The sequence below is a fragment of the Piliocolobus tephrosceles genome, chromosome 5 (genome assembly GCF_002776525.5).
Source record: "Piliocolobus tephrosceles isolate RC106 chromosome 5, ASM277652v3, whole genome shotgun sequence".
Classification (NCBI taxonomy): Eukaryota; Metazoa; Chordata; class Mammalia; order Primates; family Cercopithecidae; genus Piliocolobus; species Piliocolobus tephrosceles.
Window position 1 is genome coordinate 76,296,097 of NC_045438.1, and position 26,912 is coordinate 76,323,008.

The 26,912-nt window shown below is 34.3% G+C and overlaps 1 protein-coding gene across 1 annotated transcript in view; it reads right to left on the reverse strand.

Moving 5' to 3' along the window:
• FUT9 (fucosyltransferase 9) overlaps window positions 1–26,912 on the reverse strand; it is a 195,312-nt gene that overhangs the window by 73,870 nt on the left and 94,530 nt on the right. The window contains exon 2 of the mRNA XM_023205817.2: window positions 18,474–18,562. The gene's annotated coding sequence lies outside the window, so the exon portion shown is untranslated. The remainder of the gene's footprint in view (window positions 1–18,473; window positions 18,563–26,912) is intronic.

A 26,912-nucleotide genomic window follows, 5' to 3' on the forward strand; every position in this document is an offset into this window, starting at 1 on the left:
AATATCATTATTATTTTTTAAAAAGTGCTCTGGGGACTCCAGGGAAAGGGTGGGAGGGGAATTGAGGGTAAAAGACTACACACTGGGTACAGTGTACACCACTCAGGTGATGGGTGCTCCAAGGTCTCATAAATCACCACTAACGAACATATCCATGTAACCAAACACCACCAGTTCCCCCAAAACCTACTGGAAATAAATAAATAAATAAATAAATAAATAAATAAATAAATAAATAAATAAATAAATGGCTATAGATACATCAAGTCCTCTGAAGTGAACAGAATAATATGCTTTTTGTGTATTTCCTTTGAAAGTTACACTAAAAGTCTGCAAACAGTTTTTTGCTTGGGTGATTATACTTCATAAAGTTTTAAGAAAGCTTATAGAAACTGATATATGCTTTTTACATTTTAGCACAAATTCCATTACAGTATATCAAAACACATTGTAAAATATTTTCTCATATAAAAAATGAGTGTGTCTAAATCACCAAAAACAGAACATAACGAAACATAATACAGATGAGTAGCTGTAAATGTCTGGCAAAATGTATGCAGCTTAGTGCTAACAAGTCCACCAAAACTGTCACCCTTTCTCTTTTGGTGTCAGTCCATGTACAATTTTCAGCCTTTTTGTGAAGAAAAATATTCCTCTATATTATGTACTTACTACAGTCGAATTAACCTTCCTCTGTTATCCAAACCCTCATGATTCTGCTGTGGAATGCATGCTTACACACAGTAACGACTAACCTGCAGCTGAAACCAGAGAGGATGCATTCTACTGGGGGGAGAAATACTGATATTTCGCTCATTTTCAGGAGCAGTTTATAAAGGCTTTTAGAAATGGAACAGCAGATACGTATGTTCTTTCAACCTTTGTTTTTCAGTCAGTTGTCTCGAATGATGTTGAGTACTAATAAAAAGTTTCATGGAGTGGAAAAGAATTCCTGTCTCCCATAAAATATTAGTATTTATAAAAAAATATAAAAAACAAATGACTTTTGGATTCATTCCAATATCTAGTGATGTAAATGTTAGGATGAGAAAACACAATGTATCATGAATAACATGGGAATTTTGTAGGGCGACAGGAAGAAATGCAATTGATAAGTGGCACCATTTGCACCTGCTGCATTTCATGCTGGGACTCAGGAAAATCTCTAACTTCTCTGAGACTCATTCATATGAGAAATGAAGACTATAATATCCTCTCCATAGAACTGTAATGATAGGAAAAATAACTGTTGTAATTTACTGAGATGTTTTAGGCAATTTAGTAAATTTTAGATTACCTTCTGCTCCCTAATTCCTCTTCACATATTAGAGAAATGGTTTACCTGTTTGAGAAGAGGCAAGAAATTTGTTGTATACCAGGTGAAGAAAAAAGGATACTTCTTTTGGTTCCTATAATGTCTGCAAGGTTATAGGAAATCTTTTCTCAATCTCAATTTCTTTGGGGTACTTACGAGAATGACTCCCAGAGGAATCACTGAATGAATGTGGAAGCTGGGATGCCCTAAAGCATCCTGAGGTTAAGGAACAACCACGTATCTCCTTTGAAGTTCTGGAAGCAGTAGAATGCGAATAAGCACTCTATAAAACTTTCTTCTCAGAGATAGGGATTTGTAGCCTGAATTCCTCCTTTTGCTTAAACAATTATGATTAAGGTTAACAATGATTGTGTGTGTTCGTGTGTATGTGTGTGTTTGGAGGAGTATGACAACAGTACATTTGTAGTCTGGATAACTGCATTGTTCAGTGCTGGCAACCACTTACAATATAAATATGGAAAGAGAAGGAAAGAAAAAATAAGCTGAAAATGAGAAAAATCAAGCTACTCTTCAAGGTGTTATTTGTACAATGTTAGATAGTTGAATTTTCGGAAATAGTCATTCATAATACATTCTATTTTTTTTTCACCTTTCTTCATGCAGGTGGTTACCATAACATTTATTTTGGAAAATAAGTAATGTATAGCCTATTATCATGATAATTTAGAGTAAAAGAGAAATAGGAACTCATGGAAGAAAAAATCATGCTAGCAGTACTCATTTAGAAAGGGCTGCTCCATACAAGCCAGGTACTGGGTCCCGCACATAACAAATACACACCATCCTGTGTCATTCTCAAACCAACAGTGTAGTTGGTAATATTATTAACCCAGTTTTATAAGCAGAGAAGACCACCATGGTATATTGACTCCTCAAAAAGGATCAGGAGAAAATGTTAAATTTTGAAGAATTTCTAAAATAATTTGAGTTCAGAAATGGTTGCAGAGTAGCAAGCAACAAGTTTGTACTGTCATGGTAAAGAAAAAGCAAAGCTCTAAGAGTTTCCTCTCACACTGTACGAGTTTTAGAATGAGTCAGAAGAATAATGATCACTTTTTCTATTACCACACTAAGTTGGAAAACATATGTGTGTAGTTCAATTAAAATTGTGTCAAAGGAAACAAATTTTACTGTATTATCTTGAAGAGAGAAAAAGAATTATTTTTGTATCCTTTAAAAATAATATGTAAAAACAGGTTGGATATTCATAATTGTAGCAACAATTAAAGTGCTTGAAAGTTTCACTGAGGCTCATGAATTGCAGTCAATCTACAGAATTTCCTTAATGTCCAAGAACAATCTCTCTGCTTTTTAGAGACATATTTTCCCAAAAGGAAGGGAGTTTAATTTTTCAGGCACTAAGTGGAGACCATGTTATTGTGTTACCGAGACATTCAAGATGATGGTGGAGAGAGAATATAACTAATGGCATTATTAATGCGATGTTAGCATTCACTCCAGGTTTCGTTTTTACTCCATCTCATTTAATACATGAAGACAGGTTAAGTTTCTTATAATATTTACAAAATTACATAACAACTATCTCTCATAGCAGAGAAAGTCAAATTTTAATTTCTTTTCCTTTTCATTTTTAAATTTATTTTTAAAATTAATTTTTCTCATACTGCTTTGTCTAAGATTCTTTTGCTTTTTACTTGTCAAATAAAAAAAAAAATACTTTTCAAATATAAAGTTAAAAAAATGGTTTCCCAAAAACCATGCTGAGATTCGTACCTCCTCTCCCACCTCTCAATGTTGTTTTATTGAGGAGGTTCTGATTATTTGTTTCCAACTGATGCCCAATTTACGTAAAATTTTGATTCTAGCCAAAGCTAAGCCCTAGAAGTGTGGTAAAATTACTTTTTTTGAAATTTAATTGAAAAACTCAAGGTATAAACAGGAAAAATGTTCAAAAATGCCCACTCTTCAGAACACTATCACTAATTGACTGATAATTCATCAAATCTTTTCTGAAAACATTTACTTACTTCAGTTATACTACCTGTATTTGCCTGACTTATAAGAAGTATAAAAGTAATAGAAGAATTTATTTTTATTATTAAAATGTAAATAATTTAAGTGTATATAAAATAAATAATACCACATTTTAGTATCAAATACCAAATTAATACTAATTGCAACTCTTTCAACCCATTCTCTTCCCCAAGAGGTAACCACTTTTGTTTCAATGTGTCCTATATCCTTTTAGAACTTTTCCAAACCTTTATACACATTTGTATATATTTAGATATATTTACACATATATATGATTTTTAAGAGATAATTGAGACTCTTCTATTTATTTTATTCTGAGACTTGCTTCTTATAGTGAATGGTTTGAAGCTGTTTTATTTTTTATTTTTATTTTTTGAGACAGGGTCTCACTCTGTCACCCAAGTTGGAGTGTGGTAGCACAATTGCAACTTACTTCAGCCTCAAACTTTCTGGGCTCAGGTGACCTCCTCCCACCTCTGCTTCCTAGATAGCTGGGACCACAGGCACATGCCACCATGCCTGGCTATTTGTATTTTTTGTGGAGATGTTTCACCATATTGCGCAGGCTGATCTTGAACTCCTGGGCTCGAGAGATCCTTCCTACTCAGCCTTTCAAAGTGCTGGGATTATAAGTATGAGCCACTGTGCCTGGCCCTTCAGTTTGATATTTTAATCTGTCTTTATATACTCACCAAGTTATTTTCAATGGTTGCTTAGCACTGACTGGTAAGAATATATTACTATATAGTTTAGTTTTCTCCTATTGATGGGCATTTTGATTGTTTTTAATACTTTGCATTCTAAATTTGCAATAAACATTTTGGTGAAGGCTTCTTAGTGGAGAATACGAGTGGTTTTGATGAATAAATAACCACAGGTAGAATTACTGGGTCAAACAATATATGTTTTCAAAATTTTTGTAAGTATCACCAGTATGCTATCCAAATGGGCCCAACTTGCTTGACCTGGAATCAAATTTTCCACACACTTAGTAACGATGAATGTTATGAACTAATTAATACAGTGCAAATGAAAAAATTCTCCATTAGACCACAAAATTGGGTTTGTCAGTTCACTAATTGGTAAGGTTGGACATTATTGTCTTTATTGGGATAATTTTTATTTCCTTTGAGAAATGACTATTCGTACTTTATTTGCGTCTTTTATTATGTCGTTTTGCATAATTAATTTGTGAACAGTCTTTACATATTACAAAATTGAGCCTTTGTCTAATTTGGGGGGGAACATTTTCTCTCAGGTTTTTAAATTTAAAGACAAAATTAATTTTGTTTATAGTATCTTTTGTTGTTATGCCGAAGTTTTGATAATCAGGTAGTTGAATCTATTACTTTAAAAAGTTTATTGCTTGTTAAATTTAGCTTTAAAAGCTCTTTGAATTTTCTTTTTTAAAAGAGTAGTTTCAAAAATTGACAAATGGAATCTAATTAAAATAAAAAGCTTCTACACAGCAAAAGAAACTATCAGCAAAGTAAACATAAAATCTGCAGAATAGGAGAAAAGGACACATGCACATGTATGTTTATTGCGTCACTATTCACAATAGCAAACACTTGGAATCAACCCAAATGTCCATCAGTGACAGACTGGATTAAGAAAATGTGGCACATATACACCATGGAATACTATGCAGCCATAAAAAAGGATGAGTTCCTGTCCTTTGTAGGGAAATGGATGCAGCTGGAAACCATCATTCTCAGCAAACTATCACAAGAACAGAAAACCAAACACCGCATGTTCTCACTCATAGGTGGGAATTGAACAATGGGATCACTTCGACACAGGAAGGGGAACATCACACACTGGGACCTATTGTGGGGAGGAGGGAATAGTGGAGGGATAGCATTAGGAGATATACCTAATGTAAATGACAAGTTAATGGGTGCAGTACACCAACATGGCGCATGTATACATATGTAACAAAACTGCATGTTGTGCACATGTACCCTAGAACTTAAAGTATAATAAAAAAAAGTACGCATCTGATAAAGGTCTAATATCCAGAATCTCTAAGAACTTAAATCAACAGGCAAAAAATAAACGACCCCTTTATAAGTGGGCAAAGGACATGAACGTAGGCTTTTCAAAAGAAGACATACACATGGCCAATAAACATGTGAAAAAAATGCTCAACATCGCATTAGAGAAATGCAAATTAAAACTGCCATGAGAAATCATCTCATACCAATCAGAATGGCTGCTATTAAAAAGTCAAAAAATAACAGAGGCTGACAAGGTTGAGGAGAAAAGAGAACACTTATACACTGCTGATGGGAATGTAAATTAGTTCAGCCATTATTGAAAGCAGTTTGGAGATCTCTCAAAAAAGTTAAAATTACCATTAGGGCCAGCGATCCCATTAGTGGATATATAACTAAAGAAAGATAATTCATTCTACCATGAAGGCACATGAACACGTATGTTCACTGCAGCACTATTCACAATAGCAAAGACACAGAATAAGCCTAAAAGCCCATCAATGATAGACTGTATAAAGAAAATGTGATACATATGCACCATGGAATACTATGCAGTCATAAAAATGAATGAGATTATGTCCTTTGCAGCAACATGGATGGAACTGAAAGCTATTGTCCTAAGAAACTAATGCAAGAACAAGAAAATAAGTATCATGTATTCTCACTTATAAGTGGGACCTAAACATTGAGTACACATGTACACAACGAAGGGAACAACAGCCAGCCACTGGGGCCTACATGAGGGTGGAAGGTAGGAGGAGGGTGAGGATTGAAAAACTACCTTTTGGATACTATGTTTATTACCTAGGTAAAGAAATAATCTGTCCATCAAACCCCTGAGACTTGCAATTTACCTATCTAACAAACCTGCACATGTACACCTGAACCTCAAATAAACGTTTTAAAAAAAGTAGTTTTTAGCAAAAGAGATTATTAATCCTCAGACCAATAATAACCTGAAACCGCTCCTAATAACAGTTTTTCATGAATTATTTTGGTTGATAAGCTTTGATACTTAGATTGAAATTTTCTGCTTAATTATTTAATATTATTACAGGTGGTTCATTTCCATTTTAATCATCACTTTATATTTCTCATTCACTGCCTGGCCATGCTATAATCTCCACAGGAAAGTTAAAGAATACAGAAATGACATTGCCGCTACTTCCATTGAACTTATTTAGGTGAAAGAAGTATGTTTATAATAGTAAATAACATGAATTAAAGTGTAGTTCGAATTTACAAACCTGTGTATATAAAGACCAACTCAATCTCTTAGTCTGAAGCACAGGCAGAGAATCCTTTGCTTTAAAATGCACTGAAGCCTAACAACTCATTGCATGTAACTGATAATGTGCAACATGTCCTGGATCTACAGAATAGCATAACTATGGTATAAATACTTTTCTACTTTGTTGAGTGAGTGCTTTGAAGACCTAAGAACTTTAGGGAAGCAAAGAATGACATCTTGTTGGAGGTGGGGCCTGAAGGGAGGTGTTTTGGTCATGGGGGCAGATCTCTCATGAACGATTTGGTGCCTTCCTGGCAGTAATGTGTGACTTCTTGCTCTAGAGCTGGTTGTTTAAAACAGCCCGGCACCCCTTCTTCTTGCTTGCTCTCTCCCTTGCCATGTGACACACTGGCTCCCCTTGCCTTCCTCCATGAGTAAAAGCTTCCTGAGACCTCACTAGAAGCTGAGAAGATACTGATGCCATGGTTCTTGCACAGCCTGCCATACCGTAAATTTCTTTTCTTCATCAATTACCCTATCTCAGGTATTCCTTTATAGCAATGTAAAACAGACTAATGAAACATCCAGAGGCTGTGGATAAGTTTTAACCTGTGCCAATATGAGAGAGGCTTCAGCACTATCGGAGGCAGAAGAGGAGGGAGGCACACCAACCCTGAAGACAGCACAAAGAGGGAGGAAAAACAGGAACTGAGGTCAACTTTCACTCGCTGAAAAGCTTAAATATTGTGTGCACGTGTTTTTAATTGCCTAGAGCACTTGGTGGAGAACCTGACAGTAAAATTACAAAAGAGAAGCATGAATTAATGACATAGAAAAGAAAGCAGCTATAATGAAAATAAATGAAGGCACAATCTAGCTCTATAATGCCTTTAGGACAGTTAACAGGAGCCTTTGAAAATGAGCTGGGTAGTAATGGAGCATGGTTCAAGTAGTGGCCAAGGAGCATTTTTAATGAAAGGTACTGAATGCATTTGATCATTCACTGTTGCATGGGGCTCTGAGGGGCAGGTGGAGGTTCAGAAGACTTCAGTTCTAGCCCTGTTCCCTCCCATCTGTGTATCCTTGACCCAACTACTTCATCTTTCTGAGCTATTTCATCTTTATGTAGCTCCTTCACATAAACATTATAAATAATATTAGTCCCTGTTAGATAATTATAAAGACTGAGCTTACATTTATTAAGTGCCAGCACAGTGACTTACACATAAACAACACCAGATTTAAAAATGCTAACAGTTATTGCTATTATAATAATTAAGAACTTTTGTAATCAATATCACATTTCAATTTGCCATTGTCACAACGTAATTAAGGTAGAGAAGGAATTATTATTATCCCTAAATGAATAAGATGAGATAAACTGACTTCCCTCATAAGACGACAAAGACATTGAGCTTTTGACACTAGGCCTCATGGATCTTCTGGTTGTGCAATTTGGAAGAACAGTTAACATAGTAAGAGATAATAAGGAATAAACACAAGATTTAAAAATTATGTAGCTCCTCCTGGGTAGAAAGAGTATGCTATTTATATGTTTTCTCTACATGATTTCTTTACATCATTATTACCATCCCATGTACTAGAATTCCTATTTTACAGATAAAGGAGGTGAGATCCCTATAGCTTAAATTACTCATGTAAGATTACATCAGCCAGTAAATGGTAAAAATAGGAGTCTCTTGTTATTCTGTCTGAACCTAGAATGCAAGCTCTTTTCATGAGGTCAGGCTGAAATGACTCATCTGTTGATGGTGCTGGAATAGGTTGTAGGACAGTAAGACAGAATGCAAGATAGAGACATCATTTGGAATGAGTTAACCAGGACTTATGTCACTAACACATTTCTCAAAAATAAAAAATTATATATCTTTTTGGAAAGTTTGGCCAAAAGAAGAGAAAAGAAGAGTTATTTTTTGCATAGTGAAAGAATGGGGGTGGATGTATAATGAGAGAAGCCAATATTCCAGAAACTGAATGTCATTTAAAAAAAGAAAAGGAGGTGTTCAAAATTGTTGACTATGGAGGAGAGCAAAATTCAGGAGGATGAGAGTCAGAAAAAAATTTAGAAGTGGCAGGGTCAGCCTTCTGGAAGGAGACTGGAAGCCATTCTAGAATGGAATATAAGCAAGTAAGAACACAATTTACATTAAAGCAAGATAAAATGCAAAATAAATAAATAAATAAATAAATAAATAAATAAATAAATAAATAATAAAGATTACCAAGTAATCTATATAAGTATGAATTTAGAGAAAAGTAACCTTAAGAACTAAAAAGTTTAATAAAAAGACATTTGTGATCCCATAAAATGTGTAATTATATGATTTCTTGACAATAAAATAAAAAATAAGTTTTCTTTAACAATTTAACTAACTTACGTAAAATGTGCTTACCTTTCCATCCTAGTTCTATTCCTCTTTTCAATGGGTACTACCTTTCCACATCTGTTTCACTGTTGGATACTGATATAATACTTCTCAAGCAGAAGAAGATAACATTAAAAACAAATTTCTAGTTATTTCCCCCTCTTCCTCATGAAAGGCCCTTGGCATTTTCCATCATTTCCTCTGTGATTTTTTTCTCATAAGTTATTTCAACTATAGCTTGAGAATAAAATGTCCCCACACTCCTAGGAAATGATTGATATTTTTCTGTAGCTATGGTAGCAAGTAGTCACCAGAAGTGGTTTTAAAATTGCTGAATCAATGACAGCTCCAGAAACTATCAGAACTGATTTTCCACAAAGTTGAAAAATTAATGACTCTGCATCTCAGTGAACATGCATTTGCAAGTCAACCAACTAGTTATAACCCTAACTTCCTAAAGTCAGTTATCGGAAAAATATTCACTTCAAAGAACACACTTCTGGAAGTTGATTTATCAAAGGAATTCTCACCTGAAAACCATATTTCTACAAATGACATAAACACACTTATGTCTCTGGAAGTCAACCAGTAACTGAACTACACTCTTCCTCGGAGCCCTCTATAATATTAGCAGTCTTCTCTGCTCTGAGAGACTGTGCCTGACAATTGTATTTTGTTCTTTTTAAAGTAAGTGATCACTTCAGCATTGGTTTTTTTGTTTGTTTGTTTGCTTAAGATATTGACAGCCGGTTTTTATTCTTTTGGCAGCTGAATACTCTGGAAGTTAATAATTCATGCAACAGCCTCAGAAAGAATATATAGTCATATCCTTTGAGTCAATAATTTAATTTCTAGAAATTGGTCCAAACTGACACTATGCGTAATCTTTATTATGTATTTTTTTGCATTTAATCCTTACAACAACTACAATATAAGCTTGTTTTTGTTTCCATTTTTATTTGATGAAAGCGAAATATTTGACAAATACTTAAATTGAATTGTTATTTATATATACGAAAACTCAAGTACACTCCAATACCCAAGATAAGAAAAGGGTTAGGCAAATAGTCATCAGAAGGACACAAAAAAAACGAACATGTTAAAATGTTTATGACTTGACACTGAGTAGAAAATCAAAACAAAATTATAACTATACCATGTAAAATTATGTGTACACACGGATTAGAAATAAAAGGAAAATAGGCAAATAATTCTGTGAATTTCTGTGGTAGTTGGATTCTGAGTGGATTGGCCTTTTAAATATTGCTTTAATGTTGTATAATAAGAAAAGTAACCTAAAGTATAGTTTCTGCATTTGAGAGTTCTGGCCACCCATCCAAGATTGTATTGGAAATTCCAATGTCCCATAAGATTTCCTAGAATTAAAGGAGTTCTAGAAACTCATGATTATTTAGGGTCCTGACCTTCTACACTAGAGATTTCCAAATTCTGTTCATGTATTATCTACCTTTTTCTCTGATTGCTTTGACCTGGATGTTCCTTTTTCTCTGATTGCTTTGACCTGGATGTGAAACTGAGTCTCTTTAATTTCCCCTAAAATTTCACACAAGGCACATGTAATGTTAGCAGGAGTTTTAGATAGAGAACTGTTATATTACAGCAAAGTGCACAAGCTAATATTGAACACAGTCCATCACTTTACTAAAATTCTTTCGGCTACCCAGCACATCTCATCTTCTCTTCCTTGAAGACTTACTGATAAGTTTCCCTCACTTTATCACATAAAGCAGCTTCCTATCTTCAGTGTAAGATCTGAGTATAATGAAGATTTGATCTTGTGCTCTTGTAAAATCAAGAGGCATATACTAAGTTTTACCCTTTAGCAACATAGAGATTTATTTTAAGGCAGATTATATTTCAAACATAAAAGTGGATGAATCACTATATTCATTTGGGGGATTTACATGACATGAATTTAAAGTCACAAATTTTAAATTAGCATCCTACTGTGTTTAGAGTACAAAAGCGATAGAATTAAAAAGGAATGATGGAACATACAAAGTAAAAGAGAAGATTAATTTTTTAATATGAAGAGATAAAGATAGTTTAAAATAAACTGAAATTAAAATTCAAAAACCTATAGGGTGATAATTGACTTTATAAGATTAGCAAGAAAGCCCACAGGATTAATATGCATGGTTTTAAATAAAAGTTTAGGGTATTTTTATCTGTCTCTACTTATTCTAACTACTTGGTAACATAAATATTCACTCCACAGTGTTTTTCCTAGGGGGCTAGTTCACTGTGAAGTATTTTTTTTTTTTTGTCTCTTTGTAGAGTAGCTATAGGGAAATGATAGTCTCTAAAAATAAAATTTAAGAACAATTTGAAAATAATAAATTCAGATTTTCTTGACATCTTTGTTGACTAATTCTTTCCCCAAAGCATGTAATTTGAAGCATTGACTTAGAACTGCTTATATCTGCCTATTGAAAGTAAGGATATATCATTATAAGGGATAAGAAAAGAATTTAAAGTAGTCACTATTATAGGCAGTCTTCCATAGACATTGATTTTGACCCTACTATCAAGACGAAAGTAAACTAATGTTAATTTTTTAGTTACCAAAATAAAATAGTATGTTCTCCTGGGTTCAGAGGGTAAAAATTCTGTATCCTCAATTTTCTCTGAAATTATTGGAGTTCCACAGGATTCTATATTACCAAGTATGTTCCTTAGTTCCTAGAAACAAGTAAGGATAAAATACTGTCCATGGTATGGAAGATATTGGATGGTATGTGTGAGAACAATCCAACTATTTGTCCATCTATTTGTCCTACTCCTTCCACCCATGCATCCATCTATACTCCATCTGGAGGAGACAAATTTGAGACACCACCAAGACTCATTTTATGTTGTATATAGAATGGTCATCACAAACAGTGGAGCTCTGAAGCATCTCCTATATGTGATTTCTCCCAGGCTACCCCAATTACTCCTAAAATTAACTGAAAAAAAAATGTGCTTAATGTTATTTTGTTTAGATGTCAATACTGCAAATATTTTAAGTACCTGTTATTCACCAGGCATAATAGTAGAAAGTCTTAGTACAAAAAAAATAGGTGATCTTGGCAGGGTACGGTGGCTCACGCCTGTAATCCCAGCACTTTGGGAGGCCGAGGCAGACAGATCACGAGGTCAGGAGATCTAGACCAATCTGGCTAACATGGTGAAACCCCATCTCTACTAAAATTTAAAAAAAAATTAAAAAAGAAAATTAGCCGAGTGTGGTGGCGGGTGCCTGTAGTCCCAGCTACTGGGGAGGCTGAGGCAGGAGAATGGCGTGAACCTGGGAGGCGGAGCTTGCAGTGAGCCTAGATCGCACCACCGCACTCCAGTCTGGGCAACACAGTGAGACTCTGTTCCCCCCACCCCCAAGAAAAAGGTGGTCTCATAAAAAGGAACTCTTCTGAATAGTCTTTTAAACAAAAATAAAACAAGCAAATAAAACAGATAAAATAGACTTTTACTATGGTAGAAGGACTTTAAAACAGAAAAAAATAAAATACTGAGAATTCTGAACATTAAATTTGGTAGAAAATTCAAATAGATTTGATAATATTCTTTTCAAAGCATATTTATGCATTGTAACAGATAACAAATGAGGTTTAAATATATAATGGATCACACTGATTTTGCATTTGCCTCCTATACCTACTACACCATTGTTTGAAGGTATAGAAATTGTTTCTCTATTGGGTGTATCTTCTTTTATTGTTAATAATCCCCTCATATTCAAGAAGGTCCTCAAATAGCCTAATAAAGTACGTTCAAATTACCTAATAAAATAAGCACCCTTAGAAGTCATCATTGTGATTGGAAGGCAATAGGGAGAAAGCTTGATTTATTGATTAGTAAGAGTATGCTATAAATTTTCTCCATATTAAAACTGTGTGGATTATGAGATCACACTTACAGAAATTGCAGCAGATGGGCATAGTGATGAAGATATTAAAGGAAAGGATCACAGGTTAGCTTGTCTTTATAAAATAACTTTATTTCCTCTGAGATACTGTGTATAAATCTAACAAAATTGCAGCAGGGAAGATTGTTATCTAAGAAAATAAACGATGAATGCTTTTGTGAGACATAATTATTTTGCAGTAAAAAACACTTTATGTACAGTCATGTGTCACTTAAAGATAGGAATACGTTCTGAGAAATGTGATGTTAGGTGATTTCATTTTTGTGCAAACATTAGAGAGTGGACTTACACAAACCTAGGTGGTATTGCCTGCTACACACTTAGGCTATTGTTTCTAGGCTACAAACCTACGGCATGTTACTACACTGAATACTGTAGGAAATTTTAACACAATGGTACTTGTATAGCTAAACATAGAAAAGGTACAGTAAAAATACAGTATAAAACAGAAAAATGGCACACCGGTGCAAAGCACTTACCATGAATGGGGCTTGCAGGACTGGAAGTTGCACTGGGTGAGTCAGTGAGTGAGTGGTGAGTGAATGTGAAAGCCTAGGACATTATTGTACACTATGGCAGACTTTATAAACACTGTACAAATGCTATATTAAACCTATAAAAAGATTTTCCTGTCTTCAATAATTTAACCTTAGCTTATTGTAATTTTTTTACTTTATAAACTTTAAAAGTATTTTTAACTCTTCAAGGTTTTTTGTAATAACACAGCTTAAAACACAAACACATTGTATAGCTGTACAAAATAATTTCTTTAATCCTTATTCTATAAGCTTTTTTCTATTTTTAAATATTTTTATTTTTTATTTTACCTTTTAAACTTGTAAAAACTAAGATACAAACCCACACATTAGCCTAGGTCTACACAGAGTGAAGATCATCAATATCACTGTCTTCTACTTCCATATCTTGTCTCACTGGAAGGTCTTCAGGGACAATAACATGCCTGGAGCTCTCATTTCCTATGATAACAATCCCTTCTTCTGGAATACCTCCTGAAAGACCTGCCTGAGGCTGTTTAATAATTAAGTTTTTTTTAATAAGTAGAAGTACACTCTAATGATAAAATACAGTAAATACATAAACCCTAACATAATCATCGATTATCATTGTTATGTACCTTATGGAATTGTACAGTATGTACTACACTTTTATACAACTGGAAGTGCAATAGGTTTGTTTATACCAGCTTCATCAAAAACATGTGAGTTGTGTGTGGCTAAGTTCTGATGGCTACAAAGTTACAGGCAGATAAGAATTTTTCAGCTCTATTGTAATCTTAGGGGACCACTGTTGTATATGTGGTCAATGATTGACTGCAATATTATGCAGTGCATGATTGTATTTTATAATTTTTTTTTTTTTGGTTCTTGCAAAGGATTTCATTAAAGTGAAAGCATATGTGTGTCCATGACAGAAATAAATTAGCAACAATAATTTCCCAGTCTAGTAGGGCTTTCTTTCCTTCTTTTTTTTTTTTTTTTGAAACAGACTTTTATTCTGTTGGCCAGGTTGGACTGCAGTGGCACAATCTTGGCTAAGTGCCAACTCCACCTACTGTGCTCAAGTGATTCTCCTGCCTCAGCCTCCCCAGTAGCTGGGACTATAGGTGTACACCATCACACCAGCTGATTTTTGTATTTTTAGTAGAGATGAGTTTTCATTGTGTTGGCCAGGCCAGTCTTGAACTCCTGACCTCAAATGATCCGCTTGCCTCAGCCTCCCAATGTGATGGGATTGCAGGAGTCAGCCCACTGTGCCTGGCCTCTAGATGGGACTTTAAAACTCAACAGGAAACAGACATATCAGGTACAAATTTTGAATTTAAATGTGAATAATAGTTTTTTAATGATATAAAATGTGCCAGAATTTTATTTAAATTCAGGAAAAGAGCTTGATTATTTCTGGAAATTAAAAACAAATAATTCAATAAATAAGAATATTTCCATATAGTGTAGGCTTCTTGATGTGGTACAAAAGCTAAGATTAAGAATGAGGTAAGATTTGTTCTATGTAGACGCTCCATCCTTTAGCAAGTTGCTGATTCCAGGCCAGTCACTTAAACTCTCAGAGACTTTTCTTGTGTTTAAATAAAGAATGCTACTTGAATTTCCTACATTCCATGCTCACTCTAAGATTGAAGCTTTATGATGTATACACAGAAACCTCTAAACTCTGAGCATGAAACTAAAATTTAGGCATGAGGTATGCTCATTGCTAATGTAGTATCATTGCTTCTAGAGCTTTTCAGTAGATAGAGCTAATAAATGTTATGTATGTAGACCCATTTCTGTATCTATGTATTTTAAAATAAGAATGGGTTCATAAATTAATATCTACTTCTCTAATCTAGCAATACAAGGCTAATTTTAGCCATCTCTCCTTGCTAAGTATGACTTCTTTCTCTAGCAATAAGAAACCTATCTCCCAATATCTATAATTTATTTACTTATGCATTTCACCCTAATATACATGCAAAGTACTTTCATAATTGCTAACCTGCTCTCCTTTGAAAAAAAAATCAACTAAAATACAATGTCTATGTATAGTTCTTTTTATAGTTAGCCTCATCCTTTGCAGGTTTTGTCCTTTCAAAATACTGTTTTCCAAAATATAGTCTAGATCCTTTGACTGCATCACCTTCAGTAAGCTTATGTATTACATTTGTAAGATGGTTAGGTTCACTTGTCACTTTTCCACCCCATTTTGGGATATTCCATCCTATTCATTTTCTTTCTTTCTTTTTCAATGTGCATGCTGCAGAGATTGCTCATTGTGTTGTACAGTTCTATGGGTTTTGACGAGCACAGTAATTTGTCCAGCACCACGGACAGTTCCACTGCCATTGAAATTTCCTCATGTAATCAATGATTTTGTAGTCAACCCTCCTATATCTCTAATTCAATATATCTCTAATTTGGGCAACCATTGATCTATTTCCCATCTTTATGTTTTGGCTTTTCCAGAGTTTAAGATACCATGAATTATATATCTTAAATATGTAGTCATTTGGGCTTTCCTTCTTTCACTCAGTAAGACACACTAAAACGTTCATCCATGATGTGCATACATCAATAATTCTCTTTTTAAAATATTTGAATAATATTCCCTTTTATAGATTTACCACAGTCTGTTCATTCATTTACCAGCTGAAGATAACATATTAGTTATTTCCACATTTTGGCAATTGAAGTCAAAGTTTCTGTGAATATTCCCGTATTGTTTTTCTGTGTCAAAAAGGTTTTTCAATTCACTTGGGTAAATACTTAGGAGTGGGATCACTGAATCATATATTAAGCAAGCATCTGACTTCATAGGAAACTTGCACACACGTTTTTCAAAGTGGCTGTACCATTTTGAATTGTCAACAGTAATGAAAGTAGTGAATGAGAGTCTCCGTGGCTCTGCATGCTTACAAATATTTGATATTGTTAGACTTTTAATTCATTTATCCATTTTTAACAGGTATGTTCTGGCACCTTATTGTGGTTTTCATTTGTATCTCCCTAGTGAAAATCTCCTCTTATTCTTATTAGTCATCCATACATCTTCTTTGGTAAAGCTCAGATATTTTACCAGGAAAATTGGATTTACTTTCTTATTAAGTTTTAAGAGGTTTTTAAATATATTATGGATACAAATCTTTTATCAGATACGTGATTCACAAGTATGATGCCCATATTTTCATTCTTTTAAGAAAGTGTTTGATGGAACAATTTTTTTAAATGTTAGATTTTTTTTTCTATTGATTTACTCCTTGTAATGAGGAGGGTAAATTGCTTTAGTTACAACAAAGCAAGTACACAGAAGCTAATAAAAAGCCCTCAAATTCCAACATGTATTATAGCTTAGAAGTACACATTTGGTATATTTTCTTCTCTATAATTTCTCAAAAACATGGGATTCTATAAAACTCCATTTTAAGTAATAAGTTTAGGGTTTGACTTTTCTTCTCATTGAAATTTTAAAGTCATGCTCCTTTGATGTGGTCTGAAGTTGGCCTTCAAAATTCCTGTTAGGTAACAGAACCAAAGTATTATATCAGTGATCCTCTGGAGTAGAGTTTCCAGTATGGAATCTACCAGGAACTAGACAGCTGAGCACTTGAAATACAGCTAGCGTCATTGAGAAGATGACTATCAATTTAAATTTAAAAGCTGACACTTGATTTAGTTATTGGAACACTTTTAAACATTTGTAGGACAATTTGGGTTTGTGAATCTACTTTTTCAAATGTAAATTTTATTAAGTCTAAGTATAGATCAAGTATATTCAACAAAACTTTAGTATCTGAATTGAGATGTTCTGTAAGTACACACTGGATTTCAAGGACTTCGTGTGAAAAAAAGAATGCGAAGTGTCTCGTTCTTTTCTTTACATTAGTCATATGATAAAATAACTATATTTGGAATGTACAGAGCTAAATAAATAAAATATATCATTAAGACTCATTTCACCTGCTTCTTTTTACTTTTTAAAAGTGTGGCCATAAGAAAAATTTAAATAACATATGCAGTTCACAATACAGTTTTATTAGATAGCACTGCTATAGAATATGATAATATGTATTAAATCATATTTTGTGTTGCAATGCACTAAGAGTTCTGAAATGGGGATGTTAATAACCTATCCACCACCACCTCCAATTCTCTGACAGCTTTATATCCTCAGACAGGAGCTTAGCAAAACAAGGGCTGAAGAGAATAGAAAGACTTGAGAAAGGATTTTAGGTCTGACGATTTTAGGTGTTGTTAAGGAACAGCATCTCCTGATGCCCTAAACATGCCGTAAATTGTAGGGACACTACTGATACCTGATGGGCTCCAGTTCATAGCTTGCTTTCGCTCAAGGAAAAGGGACTGGGCTGTTTTATTTCTTTCTCATTGACATGAGTAACACTTATTGCTTCGTAGTATCTCTTAACTCAAAAACAAAGCACAGTATCCCAGAATTGTACTTCCTTCCTTATTTTTAATAATGTGAAATGAACAGTAAGAGGTTCACATCTGTGCAAAGACTACTTTTCTTTTTTTCATTTAACTTATTAAATAAGTTACATATATATGAATGTATATACTCAATATATTCTTATATTCATATATAAGAATTATTTAGTGGTATAGGCATTATCTACCCCAAATTAACATCCATTTTCAAAAGATAACTAATATAAAAAGAAATTGACCTAAATTTAAAATTAGATTGCAAATTATATTGAGAACATAAAATTTTCCATGTCTAATATTTATTTACAGTTTTCTAGAAAACACAAGGGTATAGAAATTTTAAGATTAACTGTAAGATTTATTTTAAAATATGATTAGACATGATCGATAAATTATCCTACCTACCATGACAGAAAATTATTTTAAACTTTTACTTCGATAGAATGTTAAAACTAAGTTTATAGAAGATCTCCTGATAGAAGCTAACCTTCTGAAATTATTCTGTAGCTTGGATGGGTTTTAGTTCATAATTTTCTGAAACAATATAAATCATCTATAAGTTCTAACTGAACAATTTCTCCCACAGTCAAGCTAGATTGAGAAAGTAAATATATACTTACAATATAGAGAACATATCATGGGAAGCACATAGACAGTTGTTATACTACTTCACTGTATTATCAAATCCTTGAGTTATTACATTCTAAACCTGATGAGAAAGAGAAATAAAGAAGTATGTTAGTTAAATGCACTGGATGTACTATATATGTAGCTAGATAACCAAAAAAAAAAATCTAAAAGAAATAATGCATGATAAAATAAAAATATTTCTGTATTATTGCGTTCTTTGCTGATATCTATTTGTGATTTCTCTTAAATTTTTAAAAAATGTTATTGATGGCCGGGCACAGTGGCTCATGCCTGTAATCCCAGCACTTTGGGAGGCCAAGACAGGTGAATCACTTGGCCTCAGGAGTTCAAGACCATCCTGGCCAACAAGGTGAAACTCTGTCTCTACTAAAAATATAAAAATTATCTGGGCATGGTGGCAGGCACCTGTAATCCCAGCTACTGGGGAGGCTGAGGCAGGAGAACCACTTGAACCTGGGAAATGGAGGTTGCAATGAGTTGAGTTCACACCACTGCACTCCAGCCACAGTGACAGAGCAAGACTCTGTCTCAAAAAAAAAAAAAAAAAAAAGTTATTGAATACCTTAAATAGTTACAATATATAAGGGAAATATCATTAAAAAGAATGAATGATCTAAGTTATAGTTGAAACTCTAAGAAAGTGAGTATAAGATACCTTCATAATTAAATATATATAAAATTTCCCATTTACAGAATAAATTGTGCCCATAGCACAAAAAACAAACTAACAAAAAACATTGCTAAATCATCTGGATGTATACAACTATCCGAATGCTTATAAAAATAAAGATCAAACAATTCGCTGATTTGCCTAAACATTTGTCATTTTAATGGTGATGTGTGTCAGCCAACATACATGATTAGTACAAACAGAGGTAACCTTTCAAATTGTATTGAATTAAGTACTCTATAATGAATAAGTATTAGATTTAATACAAAGTGTGAAACTGACCCACTGGCATTCACTTAACGCAATCAAGAACAAATATTTTTAAACTATGGAATAACTTAAAGTATATAAAGGGCAGATTCAGTTTTCTCTTTAAGATAATGCCCCCACAAGTATGTTATATAAACTTATCCCCTGTCAAAAAATGCATTTTTGCTATAGAACAGACCCAAGGGAATTTGTACACTTAGCACTAACCAAAAATACTTAAGTATCTTGTACTCATTGCATACACCCCTGTGCACACGCTTGCACACACACACAAACACGTTATGCTCTGATTTTATGTCCCTCGAACACTTGCATTTTTTTCTTTCTTAAAGCAGTCAATTTTAAAACAAAATTCAATCTGATTTCTTTGTGGATTTCCACATAGCCTTGGATTATGTTTGAAAGAAAAATAATTTAATTTTCCACTGAATTTAGTACCTTTTCCCCCTTATACTTTGATATTGGATTCAAACACATTTAAAGATAATACAAATATGAAGAAATTGATCTATCTTGTCTTTAAAAAGTCAACTATCACCTAATTGTTCTTTTTTCAAATGTGCAACAGTTTGTAAATGAATAACTTTATCCATATTTTGTAACATTTGTTTAGTGTTTTTATGGATGTGTGTGATTGTCATATAATTATCAAAGCATTATTGTAAGGTAGGTTTTAGTTTTCTCATTTTGAAAGGTTCTGATAACTCAGACAACTGGTACATATTAAGAAGCTGGAAGGTATTGTAGCTGTGGGTCAAATCCAAACCTAACTTCAAAATCTCTCCTCTTTCTTATTACAATCTTCACTTGCACATGGCTTCCGGATGTTGTTTGTAGGGCTATTCTGCTTAACTATCTACTTTCAATACTATTAGAGGTCCCAAGTAGAAAAAAAATAATAAAATGCTTTATAGAGTAAATTAATTTCTTTGTTGAAACTGTGTATAGCTGTCTTAGGACAGTTAAATGAGTAAAACCACAAGCACAATTATTGCATATAAAGTATATTGGTTATAATTCTTCACATAAAAGATCAAAATACTCAATCACTTAATAAAAACTAGAGAAGAGGCATAGACATCCATATAAATTGGCTCCCAAACATCTGATATATATATATATATATTATATATAAAACTATTTGCTGTCACAACATTTGCTTTCATTGTACCAGTGTTTTCTTGTTTGTGTTTTTGTTTTTACCATCCAACATCTGATTTAATGCTTTCAAAAAGACCTTGGCTGAGAAGTGAGAAAAATCAAACATTTAGAATTATTTCTAGAATGAGAGCAAATAATGAGGGCCAGGAAGTGGCTCGAGTTCTTTTATCTATTTGGTAACTCAGATTTGTGTGTGTGTGTGTATGTGTGTTTCCCAAATCATGGTTATAATTTAAAGGCTCAGCATGCTGAATAAATCACACTTAAGTAATTGAGCTACTCTTTTGATTACTTTTGTTGATAATGTTTTATTTGAACTTAGTTTTTATTATCTCTATCTCCCTTTTTCTATTATGTGTAGGGAGAAAATCATTTTCTCCATTCCCTATATTTGCGTCCAAGCCAGTCAAATAATTATAGTGCATTTTTCTCTTTTGCTTTTCTACATATCTTTCTTCCTACAATGGTAAGGCATCTACCTGCCATCGGGTAGAGGTGGGAAAGAGATACTCAATTTCTGTTTTTTAAGGCATTATTTAATGTATAGTTTAACATCAGTCTTTAGAAAGCCCTTCAGTTTCTTCCTCCATATCAAGACCAGGCTTGATGGGTTAGTCTATTATTTGGATGTTTTGCCAAGACCCAGATGCTTAGTAACTTAAAGATGAAACATTAAGATGATTCACTAAGTGTTTTTACTTTTCATCTTGATGTTTGTCAACAAACATAAATGAGCGGGTTTGCATGGAATTGTATATAAAGGAGTTTCAAATCATGTAGAAAGAACAGGCCAAGCACAGTCGCTCAGGCCTGTAATCCCAGTATTTTGGGAGGCCCAGGCAAGAGGACCTCGTAAGGGCAGGAGTTTCAGACCAGTTTGTCTAACATAATTAGACCCTGTTTCTACCAAAAAAAAGTTTAAAAACAAAATAGGCAGGCACATTTGCGCACCCCTGTAGTCCCAGCTATTCAGGAAGCTGATGTGGGAAGATTGCTTGAGTCCAGGAGTTTGAAGTGATAGACTGTCATGCCACTGCACTCCAGCCTTGGCGATAGAATGAGACCCTTAAGAAAAGCACAATAGGAAAAAAGCCCTCAGGCATTCTTTTGAGGAATGCAAGAATAGGTGGAGAGAAAGAGCGTAGTGGTAGAGAAAAGTGGTTGCCACAGCTCTTGTCTGTTCTTCCCAGCTTCTCGAGGTCAATCCTCTAGGGGATGTATCTTTCGAAATTCTTAATTACATTGACGGGATGCTCAGGGTTTTTGCTTTCAAGTTTTGGAGGACATTACTGTTCTGAGTAATCCCAAGTCACCATGAGGATCCCAAGTAGTAGTCAAGGAGGCCCTGTGGCATGACAGACTCACTTTGCAATCCCAAGTTTCCTTTGGCTATCATGCAATATGGATAATAAGTTGAGGGGGATAAATGGGCCTTCTATGAGCAAAATGGCTCAGCCAAGGTTTATGAGGTTCGCAGCTTTAACCAGGTGTCAGAAGAGAAAAGTAGTAGAGACTCTGAGGAATCTGAGCATCAAGATCAAGGGCAGGCTGAATTAGCAAGTCCATTAGAAGAGACAGAGCTCAGAAAGAACTGACTGTGACAGGTGCCAGCAGCTAACTGGGACTGGAAAGGCCCACTGAAGAGAAGCAGTCAGAAAAGGAAGGTTTCATGAAGGAGGTCATGTTTGAGTTGAAGACAATGACTCACCCTTATATTCAAGATCTAGCATTACAAGGAGAGTAGACACAAAATGCAAAGGCCCAGGACAGTAACAAGCACTGCATGTTCAAACAAAAAAGAAAAACACCCCAGTATACCTGTAGCTATAGTTACCCAGGGCACTATGGGTGGGGTGGGTGTGAGGGGAAGGGTAAGACAACCAGGCAGCAGCAGGTCTTGATGGGCCTCAAAGGCCATTGTAAAGAGTTTAGACTTTATAGTGCAATGGATACAAGAGGGTTTTGGCTGGGGACTAGCATGATCTGAATACAATTTTAAATGATCACTTCAGCTGTCCTGTTGACAATAGAGGCGCAAGCCTGGAAGCAGTAGCCAGTTCAAAGGCTATTACTGTCCTTGAATTGAGAGACAATGTTGGTTGTTGGGTTTGGTGGAAATAAGTGTTTGGATTTAGAATACATTTGATATATTTGAATAAAGTATTAAATCCAATTCATTAGTATGGTCATTTCACAAACACAAATGCATCATTGAGTCATCATTTTTGAATCACTGTCGAGCAATTCTTTTTTGTAGAGAAAGGTCAGTTTAAATAATAAAAATTAGATCTTTATTCAAGATATTTTGGCAAATTTGGGGGAAAATTCACCAAAGGTGAAAAATATGGAGACACACTAGTTTTATATAATTGTTTTCAGTTGCTGTTGAATTAAAGATAGTGCAAATGATTAAGAAAAACACTACACAATCTATAAATATAAAAGAACAAGGAAATGGTCAAATGGAGCATTATTTATTTAAAAAGAAGCTTCAGAGGACTCTGAAACATGTTGTTAGAAATACCTCAGATATATTGAAAACTTAATTCCAATAATAGGAGCAAACTTCTTAATTCAGCTGACCAGATGAGATTAAAGGACATTGAATTTTGAAAAATAATGACAAGTACTATGTACTGTTTATAATAAGTGAGCATTGCTGCCAAGAGAGGTCATGTAGCCAAATCCTGTGACTGCACTTTAAGTAGAATTTTATGACTTCAAAATTTTATGACTGAGTCTTTAAGCTTTTTTTAATTCAACATACATTTTCTAAATGTCTTCTATGTAACAGAGAGTTGCTAGGGGTTATGGCCATAAGGGTTCCTAAGACACTCTCTCTGCCCTTGAAATCTGCACAGTCTAGAAGCGGAAGGGGAAAAACAGAAAAGAACTGTGTGTGTACAAAAGAACTGTGTGTGTATCTGGCTTCGGGTACACATGTAGTAGCATTCTATTTTACAAGGTGGAAGCTTAATAGAAAATAGGCTATGCAAAGTGAATGCAGAATAATGACAAGACACTGCGGCATGAATAAAGAGAAGCATAACAAGGATAATATCATTTTGGGACTAAAAAGTAATATGGTCTCTGTGGAACAGAGTGTAATGGTAAAGAGTGTAATGGAAGACATGCACAAAGCAGTAGAGGTGAGTTGCAGAGCCCCTGGGTCATGCTGAGAGCTTGATTCTCATTAACGCTAATAATAATAATACCTGTTCACCAAATACAGGCTCATTTTTAAGAGTCTATACGTATATGTTCTCATTCAGTCTTGTCACTGAGTTTATGAAGTAGTACTATTCCAGTTTTAGAGATGAGAAATATGATGCACAGAAAGGTTAAGCAATTTGTCCAAGTTCATTCAACTTGTAAGTGGTACAGCTGGACTGGAACCCAGACAGATTGATTCCAGAGTCCCATTCTTGATGTGATATGTCTGCCTCTTCCATACAACATGGGATGATTTGGCTCTAAAGAATTCCTTTTTCATAAATGTACACGGAAAAGAAAATTTTCCTGCTCACAGTCCAAAAAATGTTGGTTGGCTGTTTACATTATGTAGAAATATGAATAAGAATCCTAGACTGAAAAAAACAAAGCCAAGTGAGAATGAACGAGAAGAGAAGGAAATAACGAACATTTCTTAAGCATTTTATTGTGGAACAAATTCAGGGCTAGATGACTTAAAGGTCATCTCCCAGGTCCATATCTTTGCAGTATATGACCAAAGAAAAAGAAAAAAAATGGCCATGAGAGACATGCATGATTTGTACTTGCTTCTACAGCTCTTTTTTATTTTCTTTATCTGAAATCTTTCAAGGGTTGTGCTTTCTTCTTATTCCTTCTCTCTCACTTAGCCAGCTTGAATGATCTGTTTTGACTCAATAGTTAAAAGGAATAAGATGTAGGTCCTCGTGAGTTGAACAGGGTTGGATGTTCTGTAGAAGGCTAGCCTTGAATGATATAGCCTGTTCTATGTGGAGTTGTTGCAGGTGACAGAATTAGTAACACTTAGGACCACTGACAAACATCAATGTTTTAAGAACTTAAAATACACTAATGCTTGGCATACAGATTAGTAAGTGTTATAACAGATGTTTGAAATAGATTTGTCCAAATTTATACATATATTTTATCAATAGAAAGATTTTCAATACATATTTTGAGGAAGGGAAAGCTGCTTTGTTCTTTTAAAACTTGCACACTTCTAGAAAAATTCTTGAGCTTCTTCCCCTGAGCTTTAAGCAGCACTAGAAACCTCATTGTACCTTCTTCCTAAAGCATCTATTTTATTCAAAGATTGGAGAAAATGAAATTTATTCTAAAATAGAGAGACAGTATATAATAAATAAAATGCAGAATGTACATATATTTTTAAAGACTTATTTAATCAAAACACTTATGGAATCCCTATTATGACAGGTGCTGCTGTGGTTGTTGGGAATAAGGCTGTTGTTCCTACATATTTATGATTGTCTCATGCTAGGTGGTATGAAAATAAAATATGCAAGTTTTAAGACATGTATGAATAATTTTTTTATGGAATACAGTGGATGCATACTTTGCCTTCAGATGCTGGAGAAAATAAATTATGACTGTTTTGATTTAAACTAGAGGTTAGCAAAGCTATGCACTAGAGATCTATATGGTAAACATTTTAGGCATTGCAGGCCAGGAGACAAAGTCAAAGATGTCCTATAGGTACCCGTATATTATACAATTTATGTTTCATCTGCTCCACTCTGCTTTTGTAATATGAAGGCAGACATAAATAATGTGCTATTGTTTACCAAATTCTGGTTTGGACCAAAATGAATTTTTTTTTTTTAATTTCACTGAGACATATGCCTGAAAAATAGTTTGATACTTTGTGTCTTTCAATCAAATCAATCAAGTTTAAGCATTCCATCTCTTCATTTCTCTAGCTGTAATGGGGTCTTGGAATAATTAAACCAATGAAAGATAAGCCCTGACTTTTCTTGTAACAGGCCCGGGAGAGACAGACCAATCAGTAGCCTGGGAGCTTCTGATAGATAGAATAAGGTTTGGGCTGAGTTCTAGGTGTTGCTCCCAAAGACTGCAATGCACTTCATACTTATTCAGATGGTGTTTTAATTCCCTATCTTACATGTTAAAATCCTCCCAGGAAGAAGGATCTGAAGATAGGAGATAAGAGGTAAACTCAGGCAAAGATTGTATAACACTCGTCTATCATCAGTCACATCCACTAAAAAGGACATGTCTCTTGGAACCGGGATGGGGAAAGTAGACCAGGGACAGACAGTTGATGACACTTCTTACTTCTTTACTATTTTTCGTGTATGGCAATAACAAAAAAAATTGAATACTTCCTTTCAAAAGTACATGTTTTTAAGAGTGTTTAAGGAGGTCAAGATAAGATAAAGCAGGGTTTTGATATGCTGTTGCTCTTCTCCCAACAATCCTCCCTCCCCATTCTTCTGACAAAAATGGGGGAAGCATTAAGAAGATGGAAGGAAGGAAGGAAGGAAGGAAGGAAGGAAGGAAGGAAGGAAGGGAGGAAGGAAGGATAGTGATGTTTTGTCTTGGGCTCACTCTCATTGACGTAGCTCCATACATCCTGCCTGCTATCTTCAGTCAGGCTCCCGGAACTCCAGAACTCTAGGGGTAGTAAGAGGCAGTTCAGGCTTTCTCTCTTTCCTGACCCCTAGATGACTTCTACGAAAAGCTGACATTCACTGAACAAGTTATCCCAGTGTACTACAAAGCCTAGAGATAACTAGTGTTGGAAAGGTTAGGATCCACTGGTTTGTTCTCTTTAACATTGGGTTCTTAAAATTTAATAGGCATAAGAGTCATCTAATGACTTATTAGAAACACATATTTATGAAGTATATTTCCAGAGATGCTGATAATAGGTACGGGTAAGATCCTGGATTTCCATATCTAACAATTTCCCTAGTTTTTAGAGGAATTTGTTGCAGATGTTTGGGGATCATGCTGTGAAAAATAACAGATCAGCTCCAGAGTGTTCAAAACAACTGAATAAAAAAAGACTACAGAAACTTATCATTATTTACATAACTATTAAAACTTTTCTTGAGTATAAACTAACTGCATGAAAAATAATTCTATCACTACAAATTTTAATTAGAAAACTTAAGACACAGCTTTTCATCTAGACCAAAGACTATTGGGAAATCAATAATCAAATGATAAAATTTAGCATAGTATGTTTTTTGTAATCAACAAAGAAGACATACTATTCCTAGCAAAAATATTAAATGGATATTTTACACAATGGCTATTTAATTTAGAATAATAT